The sequence below is a fragment of the Scardinius erythrophthalmus genome, assembly GCF_964197995.2.
Source record: "Scardinius erythrophthalmus genome assembly, chromosome: 8".
Lineage (NCBI taxonomy): Eukaryota > Metazoa > Chordata > Actinopteri > Cypriniformes > Leuciscidae > Scardinius > Scardinius erythrophthalmus.
In genome coordinates, this window is record NC_138228.1 from 43,330,978 (window position 1) to 43,342,043 (window position 11,066).

Here is an 11,066-nt window from a genome sequence, read left to right on the forward strand (position 1 = left end):
TGTTTGGGTTCAGGCAGCAGCAGAGACACTGCATGAAAAGTGGGATTTTCGTCCCCGTAAACGGTCTGTGAACGTCGCGTTCGCCTGTGCCACATATTGACGGAAACGAACCATGACGTATGTGCAGAGCTCGCGGAGGTGATAATGCCTCTAATTTGCATATGAATAGCAGCGCCCACGCCTTGCCAGAGAACGGCTTGAATTTCCTCACTCAGTATTGGTTGAAACCAGTACATTTAAACAAGAAAAATCACTCGTGATTGGTTGGCAGATCTGTTACTATTGGTGACCCTGGGTCATTAAAAAATTTAAACCCCACCCCAAAATTATAATAATTATATATAAATAAAAAATTCAATATATATATATATATATATATATATATATATATATATATATATATATATATATATGACGTTATGTTGTATATTCATGTAATTGTTATCCTATGAACTACACTATTACCATCATCAAGGACATGAATTTATTGAGGAAAGGAAAATTTGCCAGGGACTGTTTATTCAAAGAAAGAGCTTTATTAGCACAAACACACAACTTATATCATATATCATATATGTACAAAGCATAGGAGATTTGCCCACACAACAAATGGGAAGCTCATGAGAAGCACAAAATCCTACAGCACCGTGAAGTGTCTGTTTTCTGCTTCAGAGCTGAAGGTAACTAGCGGCATTCTGTCTGAATTCGGTCCATTTTGCAGACGTCTGTGGTGCGTTGCCCTGTACTTTGGAGTCGCCTCTAATCTCGACTGCAGCGTGGCACAGAGCTTGGTGAGCTCCTGGCTGCGAAAGGACGGAGGTCGCACAATCCATCCAGACACCCCGCCGACGATGCCGTCTTCCTCATCAGACATCAGGTCTATGGTAGCGCACTTCCAAAGGCCCACCTCATCCTCAGCTAGCACACTCTGTCTCGCTTCTAGCGGCTGTAAAAACCAATGAAGACAATCAGTATTGCACATAGCACTGCGTATGGACACAACACATCTATTAATGCACCTGAAAAATAGTCACATTGACCAAAAAACGAATCTAATCTAATAAATCTTACCGTCTTTCTTCTCGCTCGACTCCGAGCTGAATTCTCCACAGCTTCCGCCTGCAATGCAAGATCTGGTTGTTTGTACCTGAAGCTGCTGCGCACTGTCGCGTAATATGTCTTAAAGGCAGCTGGAAAACAATTAAATGAGAGTGATATTAATAAGAACAACATAAGTCACAGTAAAATTAATAAGAAAAACATACAAAATTAAACAATAAAGGAGAAAAATGCAACCGGGTGAAACTGAAGAAATACACACCGGAAGCAAACTATGCTTTTTTAAATTGGGGTTAAAATAAGTGACAGCGGTCAATGGAAGCACAATTAAACAGATAAAAGTCTGATTAAGAAAAAAGTTCACCTTGTTCGAAGAGATTTCACAAGAAAAAATTAGATTTCACTAGTTAAAAAAAAAATAAAAAAATTGTAGAAACAGTTTACAGTAAATTTGAAGATGACAATCAAATGTAACAAAAAGTTTAACCAGTGGATCAATGCCCAAATCCACAGAATACTTAATTCAAACTGAAATACAGTGTAATACACTGCAACAGGTCAGATTTAAATTGATTTCTCCAAACCAAAATATGTTACAATTAAATACGATAACACAAACTGGAATACGGCAGTGGCTGAGGTAGGCCTAAGTTACAAGAGAAATAAGAGCACCTCAACAAAGCCACAACCCACGTTTAATCATGCAAAACCAGAAATATGCATTAAACCATAAAGTTACACTGTATAATCACAGAATATAGATTCAACTCATTAACAGATTAATCAAATAAACATGCCATCAGTAATTTCCCCCATAAACCATGGAACGTACATACCCAATCCTTTACCGTCCGATCACCACGAGGTTCACTTGTTACACATGCGCTCCACATAAATCTATAAACAAAAATGTACACATCAAATGTTCTTTTAACTTTGCTTCACAACTTGTGCATATTAAAGATATTGGAGTAATATTTACCAAGAAAGAAGAACGTATAACACAGAATTCGATCGATGCACGCACCACATGGAGCTCTCCTGAACAGTGAAAAATGGCTTCTCTGGTCGCGCGCACGCGTCCAGCACAAGTGAATAGTATCGCGAGAAGAGAGGGATTTCTTAAAGGGGCCACAAACATTTTTAATGCAAAATAGAAACGAGGTATATTTACACTACTACAAGGCCAGAATAGTAAAAACGTTATTTACACACAATGTCGTCATTATCAGCATCATGTCAATTGATCTAAGTAAGTAAAAATATATGCACAGAATTGAGAAAATAGTATTTATAGACATAAATTGTAGCCTATCACAGGGCAAACATGTGAATGTTCACGGTACATTTTATGCAAACAACTCTAATCATAGTTGTAACTCTATATGTACAGTAGGCATAATTCTTGTCATTGCGTACTGTATGTGTATGCAGCATGAGTCAAATACAATCTTCTGTTCGTGAACAGTTGTATTATGCACAGTGGTTGAGCTCTAGGAGATTGTAATGCTGTTTGCATGGAATGCACATTTTACCTTTGTGGCAAAGCCTGATTGAAATTAATTGTTGAAATAAATGGTTTTGTCCTTTTTACATAACATTGGCCATTGCTAATGACACATAGAAACTAATCTAGCTACTTTCATTAAATATATAAATTTAAGCTAAAATTTAAGAGTCTATAATTAGGCTATACTGAGCCTGATCTATTTATACCAGAGATTTTCTTAGAATGAAGTAAATACCTTTTAGAAAAATGTTACCTGGGGTAAAACTCCCCCTGCCCTGATTTGCATTTGTATAGCTCACAGCATTTTCATTTACATGTTAAAGCCTCCCCTAGAATAAGGGGGAGGGGGGGGTCATGGGGGGACAACTGCCAAGCAAGGTCCACGTCAATTTCCGACAATTCACGTCAGTTTTCGGTGTTGCCTGCAAATTGCCGTGTGCAGTCGTAAACAGTTGTTCAGTATTATATTGAGAGCACTTTTTGTTAAACTTACTATTGTGAGGAAGAAAATACTTCAAGAATGTCTTCCAGTTTTAAAGGTGTGTGAGTTTTATCATTTTAATTATATGCACTAGTGTATGTATATTTTTTATTACTATTTATTTATTTTTGGTACATTTCTTAAGAAGCATGATTTATTTTTAGCCAGTTGTGGTCTGTGCAATAAATATTAAACGTTCTATTGATTGTGTTTTGTTGTTCCACTATAGTAGTGATAATATTTTAATATTTAAGTTAATAGGTGTCTCTCACATTGTCCTACAGCAACATTAAACTAGTGTAGATTAGTGTACAATGTTTTATAATAATAAGATGTTCTATTTAGTGTCCATGTAATTCATTTAACATTTCATATTGGGGGTATCCAAGAAATTTCTTATATTTAAACTTTTTTTTTTTTTAAAGGGTAACTAAACCCTAAACCAACTTTTTTTAGTAAATGCTCTGTAAGAATGGGGCTTTATTAGTGCTGTTCACTGATTCAAGTAATTTTTTGACATTTGTGTTTAAAGTGTTTTAATTTTACAAAATATGGTGTAAAAACGTCTCAGTGCTGCCCTCTTCAGGTTGAACAGTGGCTACTGCAGTTGAATTTTCCTATTGGAAGTTGTGGTACACTCTGACGTCAGAGGGTACCAGTTAAAGGGTAAGTTCGGTATTTTACACTTAAAGCCCTGTTTACAGATCGTTTCTGATGAAATAGAACGGTTAAGATTAAAATTTTGACACATGCTGCTGTCCCGAGAATTTTAGGTTTCTTTCGCTTTCCCCCCCACCTCCAGAATGGGTGTATAGGTGCACTGGAACATATCCTTCCTAAAACGCATTAAACTTTCGTTTACAAAGAGATGAAACTCACCGAGTGGTCAGGGGTGTTCACTGATATGCTCACACAAAAATCGCTGCAAAAGATGCTTTCCAACAGGTGTTTTACCATTCGTTGTAAAACTGTGGATTTATTTTTCCAAACGTCTCACACCTGTAGATTCTTCCGTTGAGAGCTTGAATAATAGACACTCCAGCCCAGTTGGTGGCGATAATGCACCTTTGCCAATTGCAAGCAAACTGCTGGCATTTCACTGAATACACAGAAGAAGCAGAAGAAGAAGGGGCGGAGAAATACCGTACCTCACACAGCTCTTTCAATACAAGTCAATGGAGTTGGACAAAAACTACGATAAAACCTGTTGGAAAGCATATTTTGCAGCGATTTTTTTATGAGCATATCAGTGAACACCCCTGACCACTCGGTGAGTTTCATCTCTTTGTAAACGAAAGTTTAATGCGTTTTAGGAAGGATATGTTCGAGTGCACCTATACACCCATTCTGGAGGTGGGGGGGAAAGCGAAAGAAACCTAAAATTCTCGGGACAGAAGCATGTGTCAAAATTTTAATCTTAATCGTTCTATTTAATCAGAAACGATCTGTAAACAGGGCTTTAAGTGTAAAATACCGAACTTACCCTTTAACCACGCCCTTGCCTACAGAGAGATACATCTCAGATGCACGCCCCCTCTCCACTGGGCTCTGCCTACTTTTCCAGCATTTTTCAAATATTGCCAGTGGGTGGAGTCAAGCTCTGACCAAGGGTTTAGTTACCCTTTACGCCGCCTTCACACTGGCAGTTGAAATCAGCTCCGATACGGCAGCGAAACGACCGGAAGTCATTCATTTCGCAGACCGCATGCGAATGGGTCCGAACCAGGTGCGAACGAGTGGGGTGCGAAAAAAAAACGTGTCCGTTGGCCATCCGGATGCGTTCAAAAAACTTAACTCTTGCGAAAGGCTACGGACAGTTTCTATCCGAAAATCCCAACGGAAGTTAGCGTTGCTATGGTACTGATAAACAAACCTGGATTCTTAACTTTCTAATAAAATAAATTATGATTTTATAACGATTAGTTGTCATGTCATTTTTTTATTTTCATGATGTTTTAACGTTATTAGGGCAGTTAATACAATTAAATAATTCAATATTTAAATATACTCGCTTCCGAGGCTTCCGACGCTTTTCATCGTTGTGTATGACGTCCGCTGGGGGCGTATTGCCTATATTTTTCCTCTCAGGCGGAGGACTTCTACATTCCGATTGGTTGCCGCCGAACCGCGTCATAGCTTATTACCATAAAGTTGACTTGTTTTCAACTCCTCTCGCCGCTCTCGCCGTCCAAGACGCGCCGCGCCGCCCTCGCCGCCGACTCTCATTGAAAATGAATGGCTTCCGGCCACTTTGACGCTCTCGCCGCCGGTGGTGTGAATGCACAGTTAAGGCCCTTTCACACTGGACGCGATTTTTACGCACGAATAATTCGCGCGATGGTTTTATTTTTTGATCAGCTGTTTGTGTAATGAGTGCTTTCACACTGAACGCGAATGTGCTGCGGCGAAAAAACGATTTTTTTTTTCCGTTTCGATGTCGATTTTTTTTTCCTTTTGCGGTGACAGAAAAGACTTCAGCCAATCATATACTACAAGGACAATGATTGTGTGGCGTAGCTAGGGTTGGGCAACGATTAATCGTGATTAATCGCATCCATAATAAAAGTTTGTGTTTACATAATATATGTGTGTGTACTGTGTATAGTTATTTAGTCTATATAAATACACACATACTGTATGTATGTGTATATGTAAGAAAAATTTGGTATTTATATATAAAATATTCATATATAATATAAATTATGTATAAATATATCTACAGTATATACATGCAAATGTTTCTTAAATATACACATACATATGTTTGTATTTATATATACAAAATAATTATACGCAGTACACACACATATATTATGTAAACACAAACTTTTATTTCGGATGCGATTAATCGTTGCCCAACCCTAGGCGTAGCATTGCCAACCAACTCGGTTATCACGACTGTGAGTATGTTGTGTGATAGTTTTAGTTGTTGTATAGTCCTGTGCTGTGTAGGCTAGCAGGCTAAACTACATTTGGGATAGAAAGCTAATCGTCAAAGATAGAGATAGAGACCGTTAAAGGCGGCGTTAAAGTAACGCAATAGTTACTTTCCCCGTAATTAGTTACTTTTGTAATGATGTAATTCAGTTATTAACGCAGTTACTTTTTGTGAGAAGTAACTAGTAACTATAACATTACTTTTTTAAAGTAACTTACCCAACACTGCTTGACTGCACTGAAATATTCGGCCAGACTCCATCACCTAACGTAGACTAACCATGTTCCGTACAACAACGATGTTCCGTACAGATGACCTTTTCCGGCCGATCGCTGAATAAATACTAACAGGTTATACATAAACTATATATGAGTGTAATCATCATTTCTCCCTCTTTTATCCCTGACCAAGAAAGAGAATCCCCCGCCGTTTGTTTCAGAGAGATTTCAGTAAGTTTGTTAGGTGCGCCCACTGCGCCTGCTAATGGAGGGTAGGCAAGCTGCAGCCCAGATATTAGCTTTAGGTGGGGAGACGATTACAGCGGTGAAAATGTACATTTCAATTGGATTAATGCTTCTCACAGTACTAAAGTCTTCATGAAATGATTATTATGTTATCACAAATCATTAAATATATTACCTTTTATTGAATAACTGCTTTGAAATGGGAATTTTTAAACGTAAATTCCGGACGATGGCCGCTTGGCGCCACTCTCGCATTGAGACAGGCAGCAGAGATGCAGCACGTCTGTCAACACAGACTGCGTGCAGTGATGCTTATATTCATAATATTTTAACATTTAAAATAGTCATTCTTTTATAGACAATTAAAATAAATAAACAGCTCACAAATGATAATTTTAAAGTCAATTTTTGCAGTTGAAATCAAGGTATGCACTCTGTACGGAACACCGTTGGCAGCCTGTACGGAACACCGTTGGCAGCCTGTACGGAACACCGTTAACGTCTGTGAGCTCCGAACCCAGGCGGAGGAGGGACTTTATCCCACTTTTCTCAAATACTATTGGTCCAAAATTGGCCTCTCAACAACAGAGGAGTGGCCGTTGACGTGCGGTGAGGGTGAAAGGCGAAAAGTGTACGGAACATGGTTAGTCTACGTCTCTGAGGTCGTGAGGTTTCTCGCTCTTTCTCATCGACCCGTAACAGGCAGCCCCGACGCTCACTCTCCCTGATGAATCTTTGTTTGAAACTGTGGGGAATTGAACATCATTCATGTTTAGCAATAATCGTACATCATCAAAACACTACATCAAATATCCTGTAAAGTTGTCAAAGTTACACACTAACGTTAACTAACTGAGCTAACGTTAGCTAGCTTGCCAGTCTGTTTGCTAGCTGTTGTATAACTTACCTTCATAGTTGTCGATGTAACTCGATATAGGCTATACATTTTTGAATCCTCTTTTTTTGCTCCTCGGGGCTGTGCTTGCCGCTTGTACTAGCCGGTGTACATCGCTGATGGTAATCTTCGGTAGGTCTTGAAGGCATCTTGAGTAAAACAGCGCCATCCTGCTGTTATATCTCGGGACTGGAAGTTTACAAGCGTATTAGTAAAGCGTAAATAGAATTACGTCAACCCGTGCAACTAGTCCATTACCATGCAAAAAACATGGCATTGGCACACATCACATAATATTCGTAGCAGCACACGTTAACGTTACGTATTAATTTCATTCTGTCAGGGTTGGTTAACGTTAACGTAACCTGAAGTGACTCCATGGTTTCAAAATCCAGCGGTAGGTTTCGCCTTCAGATTCGTTTTTCACTTCAATTTCAATTTTCTCGAAATCTTTAAGTTCCGCAGTGCTCGCAAAATCGCATGCCCGACGTCCCGGGGCTATTGTGCTTTCAAGTCGGACAACCAAAATGCTAGTCTTGTTATAATCAGATTCAGCGTGTTCTTCATCTTAAATCCGCATCGGCGCCGAGCAAAGCACATGTCAGAAACAGAGGACAGGGTGTGTGTGTGTGTTTTCACCTGCGTCTCATTGGTCTGTCAATGTCAGAATATTTTAGATGGCCAATCAAATCAAAGTAGCCGAGCGCGAATATAGAGCGACTCGCTTCAGTTTAGGGGAGAGTGGGGTGATTTGTGCCAGGGGGGGAAGTAGTTCCACCCCTTGCAGTGTTGCCAACTATTTTCAAAGGAAAGTAGCTAACGCCTCCCCTAAAAGTAGCTAAATGTCGCTAGATGACGTAATACGTCAATTAGCATATTTATGACGTCATCGAGGCGTACTTGCGTTCTGCCTGCCTAATGTTTTTTCTCATTAAAATCATGCTCACATACTGTATTTTAATATAATATAATATAATATAATATAATATAATATAATATAATATAATATAATATAATATAATATAATATAATATAATATAGGCTATAGCCGAATGTCCAATAAAGCTGTTCTCATTTACTTTTTTTTTTTTTTTTTTTGTCAGACAATAGAACAAGTAGCTATTGAATGACTGTTTTTTTTTATATGTGTAAAATTATCTGAATTGAGAGAGTTCGGGAACTGGGTGAACTAAAGCACTGTGATAGTGAGTAATACAAGTAATAAGCACAAGAAAAGAAAGGAAAATAAAATGGTCAAACTAAATTCTTTAACTATAAAACAAAAGATAAGTGATAAGTCCGTCCGTGGAAACAACACTGCTCATTCACGTCTGTTAGCTGCCGTTCTGCAGCTGCAGCCCTCAGCCATTCACAGAACAGGGAAGACGCAGAGAGAGGTGTGTGGCGGCAAGGAGAAAGCAAATCTCGTGCTCGCAGGACTCATGCTGGCAACATTTGGAGGTTACTGAGGTTTGTTCAAAAAGTAGCTAGATTAGTCGCTAGTCGCTTTTTTGAAAAATTGTCGCTGACGGGGTCTGAAAAGTCGCTAAAAATAGCGACAAAGGCGCTAAGTTGGCAACACTGACCCCTTGTTCTGGAAAACCATAGAATAATTTGGTCATGTGACCACATAATTTTGAAAATCAATCAATTTTACTCATCCTCCAAAGAAGAGAGATACATGGCATTAGAGTTAAGCAAATTTTAGTGCAAAAAAACTGTTTTTTCCCTTTCAAAGTAAATTTTCTATGATTAAGGTTTTTTGATTGTAGTGTCTGGACAATTATAGACAAGTTTGAAAACATTTCACACATGTTTTAGTGCTTTAGTAGGCTACACAATGAGTCTATACAGTTAGCATGATGTTAGCTCTTAACTGCTGGATCATGCTAATTATTCAAACTTGTGGGTCTGGGGTGATTTGTGCCAAAGGGCATGGGGTAAGTTGTGCCAGATCCAGACCACCTAGAGACCTACATACTCACAGGGGATAATCTTGAGAAGTGAGGAGATGGGCATGCCTCATCAGTGTTTGACTTAGGCCTACCTGCTATTTGTTTAATTTAGCTAACACTGATTTCAGTTTTGAGTTTGCACTATGTTAATAAAGAGAAGTTTTATTCAGTTTTTAAGTGGCCTAAGTCACAATAGGATGTTTAGAAATTAGCCTAGTAACTTTATTCTTATGTTACATAGTTGACAGACAGCGTTCTGTCAACAGGCATCTATTGCCAAAGCCTTTTTTGCCTGAAATGATTCACAAATATCATATATTGTGTTGCTATGGTGCTCTAAATGGTTGCTAGGGCGTAGCTTGATAGCTTCACAATGATCCTGAGAGACTGACTGGTCGTCTGAGTAAAATGAGCCCGCCCCCTTGTCTCTATGACACTGTGATCCAGAGTTACGTTCAATACAAAATCCCTATGCAATTGACCATAGTAGGAAAAACGCATGCTATGGTATTCCAGGGTGACAATATCTAAATAAACCTTAAATTAGTAATTTTGTATTGAATTTGTCTTGCTTTCATATAGCATACGGTTCATAACAGTAAAATGTTCTGTTTTACTTCAGAAAGCACTGGCACAATTTACCCCAACATATTTCCCCAAAAGGCACAACTTACCCCGCACCAGGGGCAAGTTGTGCCATGAGACCACTTTTTTCTCAAAAGCTATATTTCTGAAACTATTTATTTCAGATCCAAAGTTATTATTCTCAGGGATGCACAACATCCTGAAATACATGTACATCCTTAAGTTGAAGGCATTACTGTCATGGCCTCACTTTAAAGTCACTTTGAGTAAAAACTGGCACAACTCACCCCACTCTCCCCTACGGTCAAGTGCGAGATAAGAATGGATGTAAGTAGCTAAACTAAACATTTCATTTTTGACAGTTTTTTCAGGTCATAAATGTGAAACGAATGACAAAAATAATCAGACAAACGAATATACTTTTGTCGAATTTCGCCATTTTGAACTGAAAATAGGCCTATACGTGACTAATAATTAGTTTACTGTCATTGCGAGGGACATTAACAGTCAGAGCATTAACAAAGCCGTTTTCATGTTAGGCACAAGATTAATAATGAATGTGTACATGTTGAGAATTAATATACAATTTGTAGCCTTCAGTAAATTAAAAAAGTTCAGCTTTAGGAGGGGAAGAGACAGGGCAAGATGAGGAGACAGAGAAAAAGAAAGAGTGATGGATAAGAAGTGAGAGCAGGTATCATCTACTGCCCACTGACATTGTTTTAAAGCAATATCTTATCCTTTTTTGGCCTTCAAACGTCTTGAAATGGACATATCAGAGAAATAAAAAATTTGATCCCCCTAATAACCTTAAATGTAGGACCTCTTTGATTATAAAGCCCTGTCTACGGCTCTGTATCAGGAATAATATCAATAATGAAAGTGTACATACTGTGAATGAATTTACTAAACTTAGGCTACCTAGCTTTATTAGTAGTTTTCAGTAAATGAACTGAGAAAATGATTCATAAATCAATCTATCAGTTCACCCTATTTTTACTTCACTGACAGACAAAAATAAAAAACCTATATCAGTCAAAGCTCAGCTTTAGGAGGGGAAGAGACAGAGCAAGAGAAAAAGAGTGTGATGGAGATGAGAGAAAAATAATCAGCTGCCCACTTTAAAAAAAAATAGCTTTGGTTTTAAAGCTATTGTTATCCAAATTTGTTGGCCTTCAA

At 38.3% G+C, this 11,066-nt stretch overlaps 1 long non-coding RNA gene across 1 annotated transcript; it reads right to left on the bottom strand.

Moving 5' to 3' along the window:
* Positions 1 to 522: 522 nt before the first annotated feature.
* On the bottom strand, positions 523 to 2,125 carry LOC308694667. Its single transcript, XR_014030630.1, has 4 exons — positions 2,042 to 2,125; positions 1,896 to 1,956; positions 1,072 to 1,190; positions 523 to 946 (listed from the first exon to the last, which is right to left on the bottom strand). It is a non-coding gene; the product is annotated as an uncharacterized lncRNA (long non-coding RNA).
* Between the last annotated feature and the right edge of the window lie 8,941 nt (positions 2,126 to 11,066).